Below are 12,363 nucleotides of genomic sequence, written 5' to 3' on the forward strand. Positions count from 1 at the left end.
AATGTCAAAACCAAATCTCTGAAGTTTGATCTACTATGGGTCTGAGCAACCTTTGATATAACAGTATGGCTTCTCCAGTTCAGGTTCTGCTCTGCTGATAGGTAAGGATGTACAATTGTCCATTCTGGAAACAGAAATGTTTTTGAGAATATAAATTTTCTGTAAGTATAAACTCAAACAACTTCTTTTCTTTGACAGAATACTGGTGGGAACTGACCCTATTTCTTCAAGGAACTTCAGTGCAGTTTTGCACAAAAGATACAACATGGATAGGACAATAAGCAAGGTATTATCATTGGGTTTCCCAGCAATCAGGCTGTGAGCTTTTCAGATATGCCTAGACACACTTAGGCCCTGGGTTACATCTGCTGCATGGCATAAACCTAAAGCAAGCAGCTGACATAAATTGAAATTTTTTAGTTTAAGAAAGTTACGAGAAAGATATAAGCACAGCTCAGAAAAATTAATTCCTGTCAGAAGCATGTCAATTGTAGGTGCTGATTCTTTAGAAACAGCCCATTTATGAAAACCATGCAGCAATACAATGGCGTGGCATTCCTACTTTACTTGGGAGACAGCACTTAAATATTGCCTTACATCTGAACACAATAAAATGAGTAATAATATTGACTATTCTATGGACCCTTGCCCCTCCTTATATCTGAATTAATTGAAGACATGTTGTTTTTCTCATTCAAAGTTGTCAGCATTTCCATAACACTGAAATCTTTTTCTGCCTTGGAAAGAAGCAGTTCTTGAATCATCTGTGTTTGTCCCAGAGCTTGACACACCTACACGTGACCAAGTACGCACATGCAGCATGATTTGTGTTCTGGCTGTGAGCAGAGATGGTAAGGCAAAACATGATATAGGTGTACAGAAATAGATGAGTTATTTAGGATTCAAAACAAGTAGTTGTCAGATCTAATCTGTCTGAGCCTCTGGTCAAACTATACCTGTATTCTTTTTTTTTTTTTTTTTTTTTTTTCCCTAACCCAGACAAATTCTGTAATATCTTTTGGGGAAAAGCTACAGAGTTGAAAATTAAGACTTCCACAGGAATTCAAGATTATTTTTCAAGATTATTTTCCATCTAAAATTTTCAAAGCTGTGTCAGTCTTTACTAACTGGGATTATCTTCCTTTGTTTAAATTGCTACCAGCTAATAACTTAGCGATAGCATTGCCACTAAATCTCTGTGTACACTCCTTATGCAAAAAAAAAAAAAAAAAAAAAAAAAAAAAAAAAAAAAAAAAAAAATACAAAGAAGGAAAGGTTTTTAGAACTGACAAACATCCTTTCTATGGCCAACTTCCTGGGAGTGCAACTCGAAACACCTTAAATGGACAACTAATCCTTCTTGCAGAATGTTTACATCCAGACTTACAATGAGCAACACAGCCACTGTCTTTGGCACAGTGAAAATATCTGCCAGGGAAGCTGCTGCAAAACAGAGATGCTTGTTCTTCCTGGCCAGAAAAAAGGAAACTTCTGCTAAATGCTTTTAACTAGAGTTTATTCCTGAAATGTGGAAAATCTTGGTGTGCACTGTGCAAACTTGATTTATGTAGCTGTTAGAAGAAATGTATATTGTAGCCATTGTTGATAATAATTAGAGAGAAAACTTGGAATTTACCTAACCCCCCAAATTAATTGTTTTCTGATAAATGAAGAAGAAGCAAAATTTTGTAAAAAGGGTCTTATTTTGTCTGGAGAGGAAAAAGTCTTGAAACAGACATCACACATTATTACAATGGATGAATTCTGACCATGTTCTTCAAGACATCCCACCCCAGCAGATTTTGGTGGCAGGGCAGAATGTCATGACAGAAACCCAGCCTAGGTTGGATATGCCTGTGGGGGACTGTCTAAGCTCAAAGCTGTTGCCTGATGAGGTCCAGAAATGTTTTCTTGTAATGTTGGTCCTTTATTTTGCCTAGTTGCTTTCAGTCACTCTTAAAACTCCTATTTACAGTTTGTATCTGTTTTCAGTGTTTATAGTTGGTGATTTGAGTGTCTTTTGGTGTTCCTTGAAGAATCACTACTTTTTTTTCATGAGGCTTTAGGTTTCTTGGAATCATAATTGCAGATTTCTGAGCAGAAATAAAAAGAATTCAAGAAATGTTTTCAGGCTGCTTTAGCAGCCCCTAACTTTTGCTTTTTTCATTCCTGTACACTGTGTCACTACATATACAAAAAAGCCCCTATCATAGTAATATTATAGATGACCAACAGGCAGGCAGCTCTGCAGCATGTGTGAAGTCTGTAATTACTTTGAAGGTTGCTTTATTGCAAATTCTAGAAAAAAAATCTTTTTCCTGAACTTTTTGTCCACTGTTTTCCTTATTAGTTGCAAGTCAGCTTGTGTTTCTGATGGTGGCACTGAGGAGTTAAAATGAAACAGGAATCTTAGCTATGGGATATGTAATATTAAAAATATAGTAGAAAGTGTCTGATGTGAAGTCCCAAGTCAAGCCTTCACACACAGATGAACCTAAGGTGATCTGGCAAAGAGAATCTGGGGTAGTTTTGTGGATCCTGCATAAAGGACTGCCAAACCCATGGATGTCAGTTTTTGTCAACAGATAAAACACATTGCATGACAGGTTCAATATACAGCACGAATTTTCATAGTAACATAGCTGCAAAATAGTAGTGATAACAACAGAGTAGGATATAAGCAAACTGGGAGGTTCCTGGAGGATTCCATCCCAGTGAGTAAGAAATAATGCAAAAATGCCAGATCCTGGCCAAATTCAAACACCAAAAGAAGCATACAGAGGGTGGAAGCAAGGATAGTTAACCTGAGAGGAATACAGAAAAGTTGTCCAAGCATCATCTATGGATGAAGCTGGGAAAGCTAAGGCCCAGAGAGAAATTAATCTGGTCAGGAATGCCAAAGAAAACAAGATTGATGATAAACAGAAGGACTAGGGAAAATGTGGGCCCATTGCTCAATTACTTGAGGGACCTGGTTACATAGGGCATGGAGAAGACTGAGATAATTAATGCTTTATTTGCTTCCAACTTTACAAACAAAACCAGCCTTCAAGAATCCCAGAAGGAAAGGCCTGAGCAAGGAATATGTACCCTTGGTGTAAGAGGATCAGGTCAGGAATAGTTAAGCAAACTGGACATACCTATGCAACTACAAATACTGAGAGAGCTAGGAGATGTCATTGTGAGACCATTGTCAATAATATTTGATAGAGCAAGATGACTGGGAAAAATGCCTGAAGCCTAGAGGAAAGGAGATGTCACTATCTTCCAGAAGTGCAAAAGGAGGACCCAGGGAATTACAGGCCAGTCAGCCCCTCCTTGATCCCTAGGAAGCTGATGGAACAGCTAATCTTGAAAACCATTTCCGGACACATGAACAGTGAGAAAATCACCAGGAGCAGTCAGCATGGCTTGAGTAAGGGGAAGTCATGCTTGACCTCATAAGCTTCTATGATGAAATTGCTGGCCTGGTGGATTAAGGGAGAGCAGTGGATATTGGTTACCTGGAGTCCAGTAAGAACTTTGGAACTGTCTCACATAAGATCCTTATAGACAAGGTATGATATATGACCTGAATAAGCAGACAGTGAGGTGAGTTAAAATCTGGATGAATGACCAGGTCCAGGGGGTGGTGATAAGTGACACAGTAGGACCAGGTCTCTCTTCTAGTGTGGAGCTTATAACTGGACACGGTACTCCAGGTGTAGTCTCAGCAGTGCTGAGTGTATGGGAAGAAGCTCCTCCTTTGATCTTCTGGCAACATTCCTCCTCACACAGCCCATCCTTCCTTGCTATGAGGGCACACTGCTGGCTCATGTTCAATTTTGCATCCACCAGGACCCCAAATGCTCTTTGCAAAACTGCTTTCCATCTCGGTGGGCCCCAGCATATACTGACACACAAGGCTCTTCCTTCCAAGGTTCAGGACTTTGCATCTTCCCCTTACTGAGGTTCATAAGGTTCCTGTCCACCCACTTCTACCAAGGTCCCTCTGGATGGCAGCACTACTCTCTGGTGTATCAGCCACTCCTCCCAGCTCCCAGATTTGTGTCATCTGCAACCCTGCCAAGTATACACTCTGCTCCATTACCCAGATCATTAATGAAGATGTCGAACAGGATTAGGCCCAGCACTGCCCCTTTGAGGTACAGTGCTAGGTCCTGGTCTCTGTCAGGACTTCATGTCACAGATCTCTGCTCTCTGTGCCCAGCTGTTCATCCAGTTTTCAGTATACCTCCCTGTCTGCTCCTCCAGGCCACCCTTCATCGGGTTATCTTTAAGGATCTTACCAGAGACAGTGTCAAAGGCCCCACTGAAGTCCAGGGCAGGCAGGGTGGACTGCTCTCCCCTTTTCCTCACACTTTCTGTCTACTTTGTCTCCAATTTCCCTTTGGAGCTCCCCCCTGCAGTTACCAGAGCTCAGTGCACCGGGATACAAAGTTTTCATAAAAGTGGCCCTGTCAAAGGGAGCATTAGCGCCAATGCAGTTTTAAAGCCTTTGACTGGGGTGTGTAAGAGGGCAGAGAATGTTGCCTCTACACCCTTTGGGGGACGAGAGCAGGAGTGAAGGCTGCGGCCCCGCTGCCCTGGAGGAGCGCATCGTTGCGCTGCCACCTGGTGGCAATGTGTCCCCGCGTAGCTGCCATTAAGCCTATTTATGGCACTATCCATGTATGGCAACTACCTGCATGTCAGAGGTTTTGGGACAAGGATAGAATACTTCCCCCCAAAATTAAGGAAGCCCATAAATTATGTATTTATATATACTAGAAAATAATAGAACTATCTCAGCATGTGTTGAAATTCATTGAAGTGAGGTTTCTGCTTTATACCTAGAGATAAACTCTTCAGGTATACTGGGAAAATATAATAAAGCCTTTATTAAAAAATAGAACATCACCTGTCTTTCTTTAGGATATTCATTAAAAAGCTCAGATATAGGATGAACCAGTGGAAAGCAGATTATATGGTCATGCCCTCCCCAAGATGTTTATATTTACTGGAGAGTATTATCTATATGTCACCTAGACACATACAAAGAACTATTTTTATTTTCATCATAGTCATGGTGAGAAACCCATGCTGAGGTAGGGATAGATTAATCTTCCAAGTGAGCAGTATGACACATAGGTAGTAGTTCTTCTGGCACAGTTTGATATTTTTCATAGATATTTATCTTTCTATTAACTCTGTGTATCCTTTGAAGTAATACCACAAAGGTTTTCTTTAGGGGCATAAGGGGAGTGAAGCAGTATGCCTTTATAAATCCACCTACTCTAATTAGTGGTTAGAAAAACACAACTCCATCATCATAATATACTGTAAAAACAACAGTGCCCTTCTTTATATCATCAGTTGATTTTTTTTCCTGTGTAGCCCCAGAATAAAAATTCTTGGATGTGTAATAGATTGGGGGACCATTACAGCAACTTTGTAAACTTTTTACTCCTAAACTGTTTAGAGTGCTTTCAACAAGATTCCACATTGCCATAATTTTGCCTTAGTATAGTTGCATTAATAGGACATTAATGAAAGCTGCTGGTGGTGACAGCTTTACATCTATACTGTACTGCAAAGCTTGACAGTTAATTTTCAGAAATTAATCCCTACTAATGAATTACTACTCCTAGATTCTTTTGGAAAGGCATTAATAATATGTGCCAGACCTGCCAGCTGTGCTGCTGGGAAGTTGTGAGATCCAGGAAGCACATAGGGACTGCAGGCACCTGACAGGTAATTATGTAAAAGGAGATATTCTAGAAAACACTGCTCAGCAGGTGCAACCCAAGGAGGAAGAGACAACACCAGCGACTGACACAGAAATGGGAAGGGTTGCTGAGGCATGAGCTGGTGGCACATCATCGATGCCCTGTGAAATGCAGGGTCCCAAGGCTGCAGAAAACCTCTGCCTTGCTGTTCAGTATGACTGCAGAGGAGCAGGCTGTGAGAACTGGGGTGTCTAAAATTGAATATCTCACCACATGCATTTACATCATATTTTTCAATGGATGACTGTAGTTGATGCGTAGCTCATCTGCCTAAAAGATGTCATCCACATCTAGGCTACAGGCATCTCCCGAGGCTGAGGCCTGAGTTCAGTCATGCTGCAGGTATCTTGTTCCCTGTTCATTCAGGCATGGGAGGCTGCAGGTGGAGCTGAGTGTGCTCCAGCATCCCTGAGCTGTGAGCCAAGGTAGCTGCAGGGCAGCTGCTGAAAGACCCCTCACCATCTACCCTATGTACCATACATAGCTCTCCCCCTTCAAGCCTTGGAAGCTCATGCTCTTCCCTGACAGATGAGACCCCCATGTAACACAAGGTCCCAGAAATGCCAGTGTCACTGCAGGGATGGAGGGCAGCAGCATTGTTAGGAACAGGAGAAATGCAGCCTCCTGTGCATTTACACACCTCAGCCACATCATTGCCTTCTGCTGATTACCCAAGTGGCAAGAAGAAACACCTTATCTTGGGAACAGCTGAGGTTGGATGGGCTTGCAGTGAGACATGGCAGCACCCTAGGCAAATCCTGAAGCAGAATCAAAAGAACACTGACAGATTTCTCTGCTGACACAAAAGATTTCATGAGCAAAATGTTGTGATCCTCCACTTGGGTTAAGAGGTCCCTCCTCTCCTGCTTTCCTCAGATTCCTTGCACCATACAGCCAACTAGGTTCATGGCAGCTCTGCATCAGCCCTGGTGAATGATGTCAAATAGCCCTGCTGTGAGCAGGTCAAACTGTGTGCACAAATAAAGTCAGTGCTTGTCTTAGCCACTCCAAACCATGACTTCTGCCTACTCCACAAGGACACAGTGCTGCCCCAGAGAACATCAGTGTGATGTGGGTTTCTGAGGTGACATATTTCTGTCATGAGCTCCCTTTCCCCCTCCATGTTGGGCATCATGAACAGGTTGGGGATCACAACATTCCCTACACTGTCCTCACATGGATCCACAAGGAACATGGATCTGTGGCCTTCCAACTGTGGTACCTAATACACTGCATTCTGCAGTTGCCTACGTACATATAGGCAGGGTCCAAGATGTAGTTTTATAGGACAAGAAAAAACTAACTTAATACAACTTGTTTCTTCCACAATGAACAGTAAGGTACCAATGCAGACACAAGGTGTCTTCTAAGGACACCTTACTACTGCTCTTTCATCACTCAGACACCACCAAGCCAGCACACACTACTTCTCTTTTGAGCAGATTTTTCCTTTCTCCAGATGTCTCACAAGCTACATGGCAACATGGTCTGTGGATGGGCACCTTACATGATTTGGCCATTTTTAATAATCCAAGAGATAAGAGAGACTTTTGTATGCAGATCTTGACCTCCCCAGTACTCCCCTCCTCTCCCCCCTCTCCACTGTGGCTCATCACTCCCAGCACACAGCTTTCCAGCAGAATGAACTCCTCTTCAAAGATGACCTTGGTCCTATCTTCTCAATCAGTATATCATATTTTGGGCCATCTTGTGATGTCCAATGTGCTCCAGAAAACAGTTGCCAGTGACTATTGCACATTGAGATGTGCTGAGGTACTTCAGAACTTCAGAGCACTATTGCAACAGTATGCTCCCTCATGGATATATTTCTCACCCTCATTTACAATCCCAGCACCTTCTTTAAGTGAGCTCAAAGTGGTGTGCAGAAGGAAAGCCACCACTCAAGCGAGCCCCTGCTGTACTTGATGATCACAGTTCCAGAGGTTGCCACTGTTGCCACTGTTTGGGGCCATGAAGTTCAGGCAGATATCACTTTTTTCTTGTGTGGAGACACTGACATGGTGTATCTCCTCCTTCTGTCACTGTTGCAACATCATCTGGGCTGTGTTAAAGGGATGCCTAAACTTGGCATCACAGCAGTAACATCTTTGAATTTTGCCACCTCTCTTTTCACTGCTCAGGGAAAATTGTGCTGCAACTGCTGTCATTTTGTCACTACCCCTGGAGCTACTGCCACCTCAGTCTCTGCATCTTCCACCAGACACTCACAGGGGTGAGCTCCTCCACCATAGTCCCAGGAGACAAGGGAGTTGCAGCAATCCCTTTCAGACCCTTCTCACTCCTTAGCTTTATTGCTTTTGAACCCTTGCTTTTGTATTGCAGAGATGCTTGTTCTGACCCTGACAAACCTCAGGTTCATCCCAGGGTTTAACTCTCCCTCATCCCTATTTACTCTAATTGACACTGGCTTTATACCCTATCTAGTGTACAATTTCCTAAACAAACCTTCTGCCTCAATCTCTTCTGTGTTCTCCACAAGCCTCTAGGCTAAGCAGTGGATTGGGAGTTTTTATTATCAGTGAACAAGATTCATTCTTGCCCCCAGCACCTCGTTCTAGAGGCATCTTTTTTTTTGTGCAGACATAGTTCTGTCATGCCTGGAGAGAGCAGGAGGGCAGGTCTTGAGAATGGCAGTGGGCTTACATCACAGGGGACAGACTAAAGGAGATATGTCAGATGTATGTACAAGAGTGGGACACAGGAATTCCCCAAAGCAAAAATGTCGGAACTGCACTGCCTAGCGAGCGTAGACATCTCAATGCAGCAGATGGGGACATTAAAAAATTGTGGGGAAGTAGTCAAGATGAATCATTGCTATGCACCACAATGTTTAAAATGGCACTAGTTGACTGCCTGCTTTCAGTCTCAAGTCCTAATCTCAGTGTTCCATGAGTTGAGGGATCCCAAATCACATTACCTTCTTTATGCCACAGACCTGCGGCTCTGTTCAGGCATGAAGTGAGTACAGATAGCCCTGTTCAACTCATGCTAAGCAGTCCTAGTCATTTTGGCTGCACGGAGAAAGCCTTCCAACTGGACTGAAATGCATAAGTGTTTTGCCTTTCCAAAGGCCTGGGTCTGAAGGCCACTCGTCTGCTGAATTTTAATTTTCATTGTCTTGGAATATCAGTTGGTGCTGCTGTATCTTTTCCCCTAAGCTTCCCCACAAGGATGGTTGCTATGTCTGAACGCTCATCGCATCCAGTAGTAATTTTCCCCAACCCCTCCACTATTTGTTTTTTAGATTTCAATGAGAGAAAACCATACCCATTTACAATTCTAGGCCATTACAGCTATTTGGGTTCAGAAGCAATGCCAAAATAATCATGCTCAAACACCACAATTTAAATTCCCTTAACCAAGCAGCAATTCAAAGCAGTGGAACAAGCCCCAGACCAGAACTGTTTTATCAGCTATCCTCTTTTAAGAATATTAAACTCTTAAATTTCTCTGCTGATGCTTACTTTGTTCCTCTGTGAGTGTCACCCAGGCCTCCAGGCAAGCATAGCAGCTTATCCTCATCTGGAGACTTTGAGTCAGGAAAAACAAGAGAGAGAGAGAAAAAAAAAATATAAGCCCATTTGTCAATAAGTAATGGGCACGTATGAGAAGAGCCTGGTTAGAGAATGGAAGCCATGGCAAGGGCTGGATGTCTTTGGCCCCACAGAAGTGGTTTGATAAACTTCAGCACCAGGACACTACCTACAAACATTTACTGTGCACCAACAGATTGATAGCTGCTTCTGAAGAGATTCTCATTCTAGCCTCTAGAGATGGCACATTAAGGTCATTATTTCCAATAATTTACACCAATTAGTCCATCCAATTCTTGGTTAAGGCATAATGGAGAGACTGCAAAGGTGACCGTCTTGGGTAGAAGTGTGAAAAGTAAGGGACATTTCAAAGAGACTTTTTAAAGACTTTCTGTTTGGATGTTCGCTCCTTAAGGCATTTCTACTTTCAAGCATATGAATAATTTGCTGTGAGATTCAATTTGTTGTCAAAAATAGCACTTAGCTGTCTTCACAAATTTTAATTCATCTTTATGATGCATTGAAGTCATGGATCACCATGTGTGTACTCCTGATTTTGACTGCTAAAGCTAAGTTTTAAGTCAGGGCTACTGAGTGCTAGTGGTATAAGTGACAGGGATGGAACTGAGGCTTTCTGAAAAAACAAAACCAAAACATTAGATAAAAATGGTTGTCTCAAACGTTGCTCTATTTGAGCATGGACATATTTTCTTCTTTTGCAAGTACCAGTGTGTTCTTGATCCCCCTTGATTTCCTTCTCTGTTGCTTCAACAGCACCAAAAATAAAATATACTGCTGCAGCCTTCCTGGTCCTTTTCTGGACAGCCAAGGAATTGTTGGGGCCACTGCCAACAGACTGATTTCTAAATCCTGAAAACAGTGCATTGTATCTTCTAAGCCCCTAAGTTACCTACCCATGGTCCATAGAACTTTCCTGAAACTGTTATTTCCATGCCTTCTAACTAGTCCCTTTGGTGCCAAGTTGCAGGAAAGTGAGGAACAAAGGAAGAGAAGAAGGCTTAGAAAAGAGCCTGTCACTAAAATTGTTCTTTCTAAGAGCACACAGTTGCAGTATCTTTGAAATTTAACCCAAATATGGAAAAACATGGAACTTGCCCATCTGCCACAGATCTCCCTTTTCTTTCTACTTGTACACAGCATCTCTTATTTTTGACATTTTTCTCTGAGAAATAATTTGCCCTTTTTAAAACACATGCTTTTAAAGCTTTGTACATGTGTTTGTGCAAAGATCTTGGAACTGGCACTCTACCAACAGCAAATCAATTGTCAGAGGAATTAGCAGTGATTGTGTACCAGATACATTTAAACACTTCACTTATGTTCATGCCCCTATTGTGGGTATTCAGGCTTGCTGAAACTTTAGCTCAGTGATCTGCCTGGGGAACTAACTGTTTTTAGCAACCAGTAAGAAAAGCTTTCCAGTACTTTCTGCTTCACTTTTTAACAACCAGGTAACCACCCATGTATTTTTTCAGAAATTAACCAGTTCATTTATGAGGAAAAGATTTCTAAAGCCATGTAGAATAGTGCCTTATGGTGACTTTCATGTCATAACAATAAACTTGACTTTAGAAGCTAATCCACACTTTCTCTAAAGCTTGCTTTCATTCTTCATTATGCCTTTTGATCCTTTGTTTAAACCATTGCCAAGCTGGGAGACATTTTATAACATCCTCTGTTATTTGCAGAGCGCAGGTGAATCCTGTAATGCAAAGTGTCTAAAACTGTGCTGCTATTTCCATTAAGCTTTAAAAATGTCTCCCTTGAAATTAATTTTTAATCTTCCAGTGGCACAAATTTCCAAGAGAGTTTGCTTATTTGTTACTGCTTTCTGTGAAGTAGAAGTTGCTGGTGCCTAAGGCAGGGAAATGCAATGCACTACTCATTATTTGTCTCATGTTGCATCATAAATGTTTTTTTGGTTTGCCAGAGTAACTTTTGCCAGTCTTCATTAAAAACTTACATGTGAACAACTCCTTATAAAGTAACTTTAAAACAAAATTATGTCAAATTGTTTTCCTTGAACTTTTCAAGCCTAGTAATCAACCACATACTGCACTTAATATTGTCCACAGAAACCTCTAACTTTACACGTGTGTCTCCTCTGAGAAGAGGGGAGACAGGCAAAAAATCAGTTTTTATAATTTTATCAGTAACCTTTTCTCCACACACTCCATGAGCTATGATGATCCTCAAATTTCCCCTTAACCTTTGGTTTCTCTGTAGATGACAGTGTGGTTGCTGTGTGTCCATGTACAACTGAGCTCTCCTGGAGAGCAGGCAGCTTGTCAGATGTGTGCAATTGCTGACTGGTTTGCTCTCTATTAACCTGATCAAGCAACTTGAGGCTGGAATAACTACCTTCTGCATTCCCAGAGTGAGAACTTTAAATTTTTTAAGTAATCTAACTCTGCCCTACTGCACATCCACCTAGTAATTAAGATAGATAATGCCTACTGGCAGAATATAATGAGTTGGATAATATTATGGATTTGTGTTTAATGAGAAAATACAAAATTAGTACACATCCTGGGGTATACTGAAATAACTGGATGTTTTTCATGGGATGCTGTTAAAGAGACGTTATTGATCAAAGTTAATTTGGGGAGGGAAAGATAATATAATCATACAAGATTTTATCCCATATATTTACAGTTTATGTAATACATTTTGCATCCCCAGAAAAAGAAGTTGTTCATTCTCACAAAAATACTGGGAGCTTTTGCTGTGGAAAATGAGAGAAGGCAACAGTGAGAATGAGGTCAAAGAGAACAGAGCACCACTTGTAGTCAAATTAGTTATTCCTTCAGAGAACTCTTTAACTGGGTTGGTTGTACATTTTTCTTGTGTTCCCAAGGTTTGTTGGTCCTATTAAGAATATAGAGAAAAGCTTACTTTTCTCCAAATTTACTTACAGGAGTAGATTCTGATGAGAAATTTTGTATTTTTTATAATATCCTGGCTGCAACGGTATTTACCAGATCTGTCACCATGTTTCATTAGGGACTTTTTACAGTTTT

Source organism: Heliangelus exortis, chromosome 2, assembly GCF_036169615.1.
Source record: "Heliangelus exortis chromosome 2, bHelExo1.hap1, whole genome shotgun sequence".
In the NCBI taxonomy this organism is placed as follows: Eukaryota; Metazoa; Chordata; class Aves; order Apodiformes; family Trochilidae; genus Heliangelus; species Heliangelus exortis.